The sequence below is a fragment of the Ostrinia nubilalis genome, chromosome 30 (genome assembly GCF_963855985.1).
Source record: "Ostrinia nubilalis chromosome 30, ilOstNubi1.1, whole genome shotgun sequence".
NCBI classification, from domain to species: domain Eukaryota; kingdom Metazoa; phylum Arthropoda; class Insecta; order Lepidoptera; family Crambidae; genus Ostrinia; species Ostrinia nubilalis.
The window spans coordinates 3,392,035-3,403,780 of record NC_087117.1 but is presented as its reverse complement, the minus strand read 5'-3'; the positions used below and the strand labels follow the sequence as shown (position 1 = coordinate 3,403,780).

General features: G+C 36.7%; 1 protein-coding gene across 1 annotated transcript in view; it reads left to right on the top strand.

Annotated features, from left to right (window-relative positions):
• Positions 1–658: 658 nt before the first annotated feature.
• Positions 659–11,746, top strand: part of LOC135085914 (uncharacterized) — a 47,145-nt gene continuing 36,057 nt past the window's right edge. The window contains exons 1-2 of the mRNA XM_063980697.1: positions 659–969; positions 1,328–1,697. The gene's annotated coding sequence lies outside the window, so the exon portion shown is untranslated. The remainder of the gene's footprint in view (positions 970–1,327; positions 1,698–11,746) is intronic.

The window sequence follows — 11,746 nt, the reverse complement described above, 5'->3', positions numbered from 1 at the left end:
AGCGAAGTATCAAATGGGTACGTACGTAAGTAGGTACATGAATTACATAAAAACATAATTAAATACTAAACTTTTCCTCTTTTTAAGCACATTAATTTGTTTATCAAAATTTATATTTTATTATTAGAGGTAGTTACTCGTACCTTGTACATGGGTACCATTATATTCTCAACAAACAAATTCATTAACATAGCTATGTACAGTTGTTTGTACACATTCATAGATTACATTGACTATTTGAGTACCTAATTATTTGTACTGAACCTTCGTAGTCACACTCACAAGTACATACCTACCTACATAGTAACCCTACATTCTAGTCAAGTAAGTATGTAGGTACCTATAAACTTCGCCCAAGAAGGTCTACCTACCTATTTTAGTTATAGGTCTACCAAAGTAGGCATACCTACATACAGTCTACGAGTTTAAACAGCCAAGGCCCATGACTTGCTCAAAAATATAAAATGAATTTTTAGATTATTGATTCCGTAACGTAAGGCGCGCTCGACTATACAATTTTTATATTACCAAGTAATACAAAAACGCACACAGAAGTAACTTTATCCATACGATAACTACACATACGGGAAGTCACGCACACCAACACAGTTTTACATAGAAAAACAGCCGTTCTCCTCTCTAGCCCACTATCTATACGTAGTATAGAAAAAAACTTCAAAATAGTACGGCTTCACACACATTCCCGCATCATTAAACGAATGTCTAACGCGAAAGTATCAAACTAGCACCGCAATACAGTTCAGAATCGCTCGCACTATCTTGGCCGCCGTCTCGTTCTTGCAACCGAACGCTTTCGAGTTTTCCCGTTCACGATATTCCAACTCAAAATACGCCAAAAATGACGTCGAGCCAGTGTTGTTTCGAAAACAGTGTCTCGCGTTTCTTTCAACTGACGCCGCGCGCCCGCTCACCATTTATTATTTGGAATTTTCCGATCGACTGATTACTGTCCGTAGTAAGTTTTACAAACAAATTCGTATCCGTTTCGAATTTTTCGCGATTAGCGCCAAATAGGAAAGTCGTAAGTGGTGGAGTCAATACGGTTCATTTTGGCTTGTCAATCAAAGCTACCCGGCCGAATTAGGACGTCACAATAGTCCGCTGCCCTCGCATTACGACAGTTTGTTTTGTAATCTGCCGTATTGCACATAGAAAATTCTGACAGCTCGGAACCGTCACAAAAAATAATGTCGTTTTTATTACATTTTTTGATAAATTATTATTCAAATTTCATATCGGCGCCGATAGAACGTCCCTATCGATTTTCCTATTTGGCGCGCGACTGTATTTTGTACATTTTCGAAAGGTCCGCGGCGGGGAGTCTAGTCGCTTTCGAAAAAGATAATAAAAATTTTCTCAGCGACCGAACGGACGTCGCAAGCGGTGCTGTAAATTGGTAATAATTCCGTTGATTACACAGTAGTAATACATTGCCCGAATATGGGTTAGCGGCAAGGAATTCCGAGATCTTGCGACCATTGACTTCTGTGATACTTCATAGTTTGTTTGTGTGTGTTTTCTATTTTGTTTGTTTGATAGTTGTGTACAGTGCATTCCAATCGTGAAAGTTACTATAGATTTGTGTTTTTGTGGTGTTTCGGATTGTTTTGGATGCCAGGAGTGGCCTGGGAGGATGACCTAACGGACTCATCATCAGCGTCAGCTGATCGCCGAACGTAAGTTACTTGAATGCCTTCTCTTTTAAAAAAAAGTTGACCCTTCAAATTTCGAATGGCCATAGGTCACATCTTTTAAACTTTTAGAACGCCCTAATACTATTTGAATTAGCTTTTTGATGACTCATTTCTTCTGATAATTTTGTAACTCATTTGTTGTTATTGAAATGACATATAACAGTTTAAACATGATATTAAATTCCTGTGAAAGTAAGCAATGTATTAGAATGTAGTATGTTTACATCTATGTTTGAGCTACAGTTGATATGTTGAAAGAAATCTGACCATGTTTACTGTTGGTTTCCTTTTTAATATCATTGTCACTCCAAATTAGGCTAAAGACAACAAAATATAGTTTTGACTGTATTATTCATGTTCTATGAAGACACATAATTTTAAAGTTTATTAATCATTTTGTAATTCTTTAGTTAATTACAGGAAGATTACTAGAATGTGATTGGTATTTATTAATAAGTTTTACACCCACAATCTTAATCTAACAATATAAGTTTACACATTAGGCAATTCAGCATTTAAAAACTAGCGTTTAGAAGATCCCCCATGAGTTATCCTTGGACTACCATGATCAGTAGTCAAATTGGGCTTCTGTCATTCCCAAAATGATTATCAAAAAGTGTCAAAATGTCCAGTTATGTCATTTGTAGCCGTATCCAGAAAGATTCCCAATGAAGCATAATTTTTACGAATATAATTTACGGTGACTTCTAAAATCTATCTACTTTTCCTATAATGTCTATTATGGTGTCCTAGTTATAAGAAATTTATTTCCTTTACTTCATTATTTTGTGTGCTGTATAATCTTAGTATAATTTTTCTGTTTTTTTTAACGTTACTTTTTGTTATGTCCCGTAGGATAAAAAATAATTCATTTAAATTATTAATAATAAGAGACAAAAACTAAGGTCAAGATGTTTATTTCTGATTTATATTAGACTTAAAACCATTAACTTATCACAAGTTTAAAGAATGTTTAAATAATGCTATCTTGATGGGTTATTTTTAGTAGTTCACTGCCAGGGTTGCGAAACATTAAGCAATATTTACAAATTTTGTATCATATTTATAATACCATGAAGGTACCTATTTTGCTTTAAATTATTGATTTTTAGTGTTTTTTTTAACAATTAAAAATAATCGCTTCCTTCACAATATCCATATTGAAAGTGAAATTATTCATCCAATTTTGTACATTATTGTTAGTTAAGGATACATTTCACTTACCTAAATGTAGCTTATTGTAATAATAAAAGGTATTTATTTGAACAATGCAAATATTATGCATGTGAGATAATTTTAATCTTAGATGGGTTATTCCCATTACTAATGTATTTGGATGTTATATTCAGTTAAAATTTTCCTATTTTTGTGTTGTGCCTTACTACAATAATTATGATGTACCTACTCAGTAAAATACTATTGTTACTAGGTTACTTAGGCTGGGTTGCACCATCTTAGTTTAACTTTAACACACGTCAAAAATCTGTCAATCTCCATACAAAAAACACTGGTTATTGTTAAAGTTATGGTCAAAGTTAGGTGGTGCAACTCAGCCTTAGTAGGTAATGTTTGACTGCCATAGGTAATGAATCAACAAAGTCATTGTAGTGATTATTAATAAATTTTAAAATTATAAATATTATTTTCTTAATTAAAAAAAATACAATATCAACAGCACCAGTATGTGTCACAGGTGTAAATTAAAAGTGACATTAACAAAACAATTAAATTCTAGATCTTGTTTTGACACCTTACATGCACTGTGCATGATGCACTGATGAAAAATGACAGTATGAATAGGCACAAGTATCCCTCCCTCCAATTAGGGATACCCCCTACTTCCTATCAAATGCATGATGCAGTGCCACATTATGCATTTAGTCCAACCTTTGCCATTACAGCCAACTCTTGCAACAAAGTGTGTACCAAACATTGGCGCCAATGCCTTGACGTCTAGCTCTCGCGTTAACTCTTATAGTCTAGACTTCGAGCGCCTCGTTATATGACAATGCGCGGGCGCAAAGCCTTTATACACCACTACATTTTTATCACCGGAAAAAAAAAATCTGGGTAATGAGTTATTGATACTGATCCTATTTATGCAAAAAAAAAAGTTAAATAAAGCTACTCAAAATTTCATCCCAAAATTGGTAATATTTGGACACACGCGTCGCTAGCACTATTTAAAGTCTAATTTTTTAGAAATCAGCAGAAATGTCATCAAATATGGCCAACTGACATAAAAATATTTTTAGTCTGTGAACTAGTGATGCGACAAAACCTCTCGTTAATCGCGAAGTGAAATTATTGTAGTACTTGCGTATCATCGCCGGGTGATCGTCAAAATACTAAAAATATGCAACAAAGTCGCAACATTGAATGTGAACTGATTATGAAATTTTCGAGAACAGGAAACAAACTGTATGCACAGATGTAATCAAAAAACACACTGGACAGTAAAACGATCAATTATCCGTAAAGTCATTAAACTTCAAATAGTTGCAAAAAGTTCTGTTTGACAGTGTTGCTACTAGTGACATCTCGCTCGCTCAGTTCTTTGTTGCTCTATTCCGCTAGGCTAGGTTATTTAAGATGCTATCAATTGAAAAAAGATTTTTATTTTCTTTTATTTTATTTACTTATATAGAAAAATAAGCAATGGAACAATACGTAAGAATAATTGCATAAAAAAGTAAAATAATTTTGTTTAAATAAAACCGACTAAAAATTAAACTGACTCCGAAAAAGTATACACTAAAAGTAGAAAAATAATTTTACGTTATCTCCAATATAAAATTAATCAGTAATCGGAATAAGTGAATACTTAAAATAATATCGATTAAATTTACAGATTATTGTCTATGACTCACAGGTTACAGCACTGATGTGTCAGAGACAAGTCATAGACATTATGGAGATAACACATGATTTTAAACGTCAAGTCAATTTGACAAGTCTCACAAATTTTCATCGTCCACGATTTTGCTAAAATAATTTGTTTCAAAGATTGATTTCAAACTTGTATAAACGTGAAAATAAAGTTGGTTTCATGGGCTTGTTAAATAATGTGTATGATATTATGAACACGTAAGTGATTATGGTGTAATTGTGTATGAAAGTGTTTGTTTACATCTCTGCTGGATTCTAAAAAATCAAGGTATACGCTCAACGCAAGGCCGCCCGTTACTATGGAGAGAGATGCGACGTTGCCGGCCCGAAGCTTCCTAAAGGCGGCGGTGTACGTTTTTTGTGCGGCCATTATCACCCGCGAGCCACGAGCGAGAGGGCGGCGCGGGGCCGCGGCCCGCGCCGCCCTCTCGCTCTTCCGGCCGCCGGCCGCGGTCGGTCAGTTGCGCGCGCGCGAGCTCTTTATCGGTCGTGGTGAAGTGTCTTGTTAACATTGTATCAATCAAGTCAATAGTGTCGTGCAATTATTACGTTGTCTTACCAATTCACCTCACGTGAATACGTGTTAATGATACGTGCATTATTATTCTTGGCCGGAGAAATTGTGTAGTGCAGTTTTGCGACTGTACCGGGACAGCCACACTTCAGCACGATGCAGGGTGCTTATCAAAGCATTGAATTTTGCCGGTCCTAAGGCCGATCCTAAGCCCGGGTAAGTATGAAGGGAAAGTTGAATTATTTTTATTTTTTTACCTAAGCGCCTACTAAAACCACCATCTAAAACTGTTCGCACCACTCAGCTGTTATTATGGCGGATCTTAAATTCACGAACTACGAACGACGCGCGATCTCAATTGGAGTTACACAGTAGGTATTATTATTAACTAGTGTTAAAAACTCACAGAAATACAACGTGACGTATTACGTAATTACTAAATTACTGTTTTCGTCCTTTGCCCTGCGTTCAATTACAATTCTAATTACCTACTTGAAATGTTGCAATAAAAATAGCCTAAGATAGGTAGCTAAGTAATACATTATTATTATTCTGTGATGATAACACCGAAAGCCGCTGTTTTGGCAGATCTTATTTCTTTTAAAGTCGTAGTAGCCTCGTAACGACACATTGGTGTGTATTCGTAACGTATTCACAGTAGGTAGGTATTTCATTGTATTATTAACTTACAATTAGTGTTAACAGTCAGAATACCACGTAAAGAAGTACGTAAGTGTAATGAAACACTTATTACAACTCAAAATTACTTGAAATTAGTTGAAATGTTGCATTGTAATGGTCTAAATTAGTAATAATAACACTGGAAGCGTGGTCAAGGCGTGAGCGAGACAGACAGATCAATGTGCGAGCGCGTACGACTACTCTACTGAATGAACGAGCAGCGGAGTGGCCCAGCTGTGACGCGTAAAATAGGGACTAAAGAAAATTTAATAAAAAAATTAACTTTATAAAAATTTAATTTTTTTTTTTTACTTTATAATTTTCACACATTTCTACATAACCTGTTAAAAATTTTCCGGTGATAAAAAAGTAGTAGTGTATTATGTCATGTCACAATGTCTTATATTAGCTCCAGCACTGTGTCTTAGTTAACTTAAATCAACTAGGTTTTGTTTTGTTTTGTAACCAATTTGTTTCTGAAAGTTGTTTGAATTACCGGGAAAACATTTTTTTGAAAATCGGTACTGTGTTCCATAGATTACATCCTGCAATAAATCGTTTCAGCCAAATGACGTCACCTTTGTTATCCACAACATTACTGCTGGACAAAGGCCTTCCCCAAGGATCTCCACTAGGACCGGTCTCGCGTTGCCGCATTCAGGTACCTACTTGCTGCGTCACGAGATCATCAGTCCACCTGGTGGTCTAAATGTCTTCCGACTCGTGGTTGCCACTTGAGAACTTTTCTACAATCCTATACAAACAATGTTCTTTATAATATTAGAGTAGAATAGATACTGCTTCCAAATATTCACGCGTGGATTCCGGTCTAGCCGTCTGACATACAAAATCCTTACACGCGCGTGCCCCCTGACATTTTTACTAATGAATAGAATAATAATGAGTTCAATATCACCAGCTAATAGATAGTAAATTATAAACTTTCATCCCCCACTTCACCGCCACTTTTATTTTCGTCCACACCTAGGCTAAAACCAATCTGTCTCTCTCTTCAGCAGAATTCATCAAAATTGGTTCAGTGGTTTAGTAGACAACATGGTTAACACATACCAAGATTGAAACTTGGAAGTCCTTCCTTTTGCTCTCCCATTGCCGGTGAAGCTGTGACAGCCGCCTATACTCATGGTTTTTAAAGAAATTACAAAGATTATAAATACGATAGAAATAACAGTACAGGATATTGTACAGCACACTAAGTAAATACAATCAAGGAAAAAACTACGAAACCGGTAGTTGTAATCTCAGACAGGCTTCCAGGCTGTTTTTCGTCCGTTGTAAGCTAGCGGTTTAGTCTCCATATCTTGTTCAACTGAGGTCACAAGTCTGCATAATTCTAGTGTCAGATATTATGAGAAACTATGCAGCTATTAAGATTCGGCCAAACCAACGCTGCAGATCGCGTCCGCGATGGTGATGGCGATCACTGCGCGTGCATAGATCGCCGCGACCAATGACAGGACGCGTTGATGTGAACTCATCCATCGCTACAAATTCATACTCGACGTCTGATCGCCATCGCGCACGCAGGCTGCACGCGTTGGTTTGGCTGCCTGCACCTTTAGCCTAGGCGCAGACCATCGATTTTTCGTCGGCCAATAGTTTAGTCAGGCAGTTGATCAGTATGGGCATGTATGGAAGTGCGCACATTACACCGATTTGATTTGGCCGATTCTTCATACAATTTAAAATCGGGCACAACTATCGGCCAACTAAAAATCGGTTGTCTGCGCCTAGGCTTAGACATGGCTTAATTATTGTTGTAACGTGCTCTGAAAACTCCCAGTAGTGGATTTACCAGTAAGCCGAATTAGGTACAGCCGAGGGCGGAGTTTTAGCGGCGGCGGATTCTGGGCCAAATTCTGTCTGCCTTGCAGAAATGAGAAACCAATAGACCACAAATATGTAAATCCGTCACTAAACCTGGGTTGCACCATCTTGCTTTAACTTTGACAAACGTCAAAAATCTGTCAAACACCATACAAAAACCACCGGTTATCGTTATAGTTACGGTCAAAGTTAGGTGGTGCAACTCAGCCTAAGACTCTGAAGCATGTCATTTATTTTGAGACAATCGATCAATCAAAACCTGCAGCATCCTAAACCATGTGTACTAAATATTTTTTATGCTATCAATTAAGGATTACGAATTTTAAAACCTTTACCTTGTCATATCCACACTACATACATCCTCAACCTTACCATACATAGATAGACCAAAAATAATGATAAAGAACTTCCTCTGTTCCAGTTTCCCAGAACCTGCTTCATCCCTTGAATCCTGATTCCTGCCTGATCCTGTATTTAGCTGTTTAGAAGATAACGCTCTAGAATCCTGTCTTCCTGTTTATATGTATGTGTCAACGCGAAATTGTGAACTCCGTTAGTTTATAATATAACGCGTGAGATTGTAAACGAACAGTGGGTTAGGTTAGGTTAGATTGTAATCTAACTACGACAGATTATAATCTGACGAAATTCACAATGTTACGGTGACATATACATATTTAAGGACAGCTAACAAGATACACAATCAAATGGAAAGAAACATTAAATCTTATACATGTTTATGTGTGGCCTTAATTATAAGCTGCCACGACATGTGCATAGATTGCGTGGAAGCGTTGTTGTTTGATAATAATAAAGGGATATTTTGTATTAACCAAATCTATAGGAACACACATTTGCTGAAATTTCGTCTAATACGCTCGCAGGGACAATCCCAAGAGCAGGGGTGGCCAACTTGATTAGACATAAGATCTACTGTTTACTAACGACGAAACCCTGGGCGATCTAACCACTTACATACTTCTTGAAATCTTAAATGAAACAGCATAGTTTAGTACACAATCATGTAGTATTTTTTGCCTTGCCACGATCGACTGGACTAATATTCGCGATGGACCGGTTGGCCACCCCTGCCCTAGAGTCTAGTGTCTAAACTGTAATCCCATAAAAATGCTCATGAATTTGGTGTTTTTCTTGTAATAGTTAAGTTTTACCAAAAACATTGCAGTGCGATACTGGTAAGTTTAGTAGTATCAATGTGAAAAGTTCTAAGAACGACTAAATAAGTCTGGACTAGAACCTTAAAAACCTTAAAAATTAAACTAGTGAAAAAAGTAATAAAGTTCTATAAAATCACAAAAACTATATGAGGAAGGAAAATCGACGAACCCTGAATAGTGGGGCTGGAGGCCGTGCCATTCGTCGATCGAACAGAATTTGGCACAAAAATAACTAGGGCCGAGTTGCTGGCGCGGGTAGATTTGGTGATAATAATAATTTTGATTTAACTAGGCCACTAGTTTTAAACGATCGACGTAGTACAAAAGTAACGAATTAAAATCGTTGACAGACAGCTGCTTGACTAGTTCAATGCTTAGCTGTCTGTTTATTTGTGGTCGTCCAATTGGTCGTCACATCTGTGGTTCCTGGTTTCTTCGTCGTGGCAAATGCTTAGAAAAAGATTTTTATGAGTTGTCAAAAATCATTCATAGATTTTTTTCCAGCAATAGGAGCATAGGACGTCATCACATCACTATTCCGCAGCCAAATCAAATGACTGATTGATTTTAAGTCTGGGTTGCTGCACCATCTTACTTTTTAACTTTAACAAACGTCAGAAACCATACTCCATAGAAAACACACCAGTTATCGTTATAGTTATACGGTTAAAGTTAGGTGGTGCATCTCAGCCTAAGAATTTGAAAATCGAAAGTTATGGAGAATGCACCTACTAAAAAAATTAATAACGTGGGACAGAATTATTAGTCAAAATAAAACCTTTATAGTATCTACTAGCTAGATGTAATCTCAAGATTTTTGAAATATCACGTTTCATGACTATCATAAACCTACTTACTAATAACATGCAGCAATTCCAAAACTACCTATGTAGTTGCTTGTCACCTTGAACGCGCAATTTTAGTCAATTTGCGGCCACTCCCTTTTTGTACAAAAGTTCCGCTTGGTCAGTTTTCAGTGCTAACCTTACCAAGGACGACGCTCGATTACTTTGAGTTATCAATGTACAGACGGCATGACAAGCTGTACACTGGCATCTTATGGACTTGAAATAGGGTGGATTTTGCAACTAAACATGTTAAGGCTGATGTGCCAATGTTTTAAAGGTAAAGTACTTAACTTATACAATCGATCAATGGACTCCGTTATAAAAATCGGCTAAGTGCGAATCGGACTCGCGTACCCACTGAGGCCGAGGGTTTCGTATAGTTTATTCTTTCAAAGTTTACAAATACGACATTGTAAAGGTAGCAGGAAGGCGCTGGACGCAGGCTGCTACCAACCGGGCAACATGGTAAACATTGGGGAGGCCTATGTTCAGCAGTGGACGTTCTATGGGCATGGCTGAGATGATGATGATGATGATGATTATTATTACATAAAAATGATTCCATTAAAGTTTGACTCGTTAACTTTGCAGTTAAAATACACGTGGGGTTTTCTAGCTGCAAATGTAATTAATTTGCCATGGCAAGAAAGTGACATCATTCGATGAAAATTGGGGCCGAATTAAAATCCCAACTCCCATCGCCGAATCACTTCCAAAAACAGTGACGTCACAACAACTAATTGAGAATATTGTTTTGACAGATCAGAAATTGTCAATTAGTGGTCATATGCGGATACAAACTGATTTTAATGTTAAATAAGCTTCAATACAATGAATATGAAACCTAAGCCATAAATGTAAGTAGATACAAGAAGTCATGCTAAACTCGATCGCACAGAAAATGCAATTCTATGAAATGCAATTGTCTAAGCGATCCAATTGCAGTGTTTATGTGTGGGTGTTTTGTGTGTGTGCGCTTGTTGAGTTAGTGTGAGGAACTGTGAATGTTGTAAAAAGTTATGAAATAGGCGCAGGGACATGGTTCAAGGATTTCACTTGCTGTTTTGTTTATTCGTTTCAACCAAATGACGTCCACAGCTGGATAAAGGTCTCCCCCAAGGATTCCCACAACGACCGGTCCTGCGCCGCCCGCATCCAGGTTCTTCCCGCGTCCTTCACCAGATCGTCGGTCCACCTAGTGCACCTAGTTTTGTTTATTACGCACAGAAAAACTGGATATCAAACAAACAATGAAGTTTCACATTCACTTTCCAGCCTAAGCAAATTAGATTTTGAGTTGCTTGGAAATCAAACAAATGAATAACGAACTTAGTAAATAAGTATACCAAATACACAAGTTATGAGATGATGTGATTGTATTTTGTTGTATAGATCGTAAAAAGTATGTTCGAATTTGTAGTGTCATAAGTTTTTGGGAGTTTTAGTTTATTTCAATTAATGTAATTATTTATATCAGCCGTTTTTACAGACATTAAAATAAAAATACGATGACGTTAAGAACACGAAAACAAAATTAAATATTGATAACCAACCATTCATCTTTTGTTTGTATTCGTAATGATTGCTTTTATCTGAAAAGCAATTAATTTTTAATAATTTCTATTATTTTTCTCAATCGAACATTATCTTTATTGTGACTACTAGAGTAAAATCCTTGGATTAAGGAAAGTCAAACAATAATAATTATGTAGCGACAGTGGATCAACGTTTTCGGTATTGGTGATTCAAGGGTTGGTACTTTGGATCTGTTCGTATTTGTTCCGGCGTTTCTTCTCAGCACTTGCCATATGTTTGTCTCGAAGCGCTGGTAGGGCCCAAAAGATAAGGAGACATGTAAAGTGCCCCATAAGGGCTAACTTTTCTTTTTTATTATTTTCTATAATTATTTTGACGTTCATAAGTGCCACTTGTGGTCTAAACTGAATAAATACTTTTGATTTTGATTTGATTTTGATTTTGATCCCCGTTGACCGCTCAACTATTATGGTGAACTCCTTCAAGTATTTATTTAGAAAGAAAAAAAGCCCTAAAAATAATCACGTAAGGAACCCT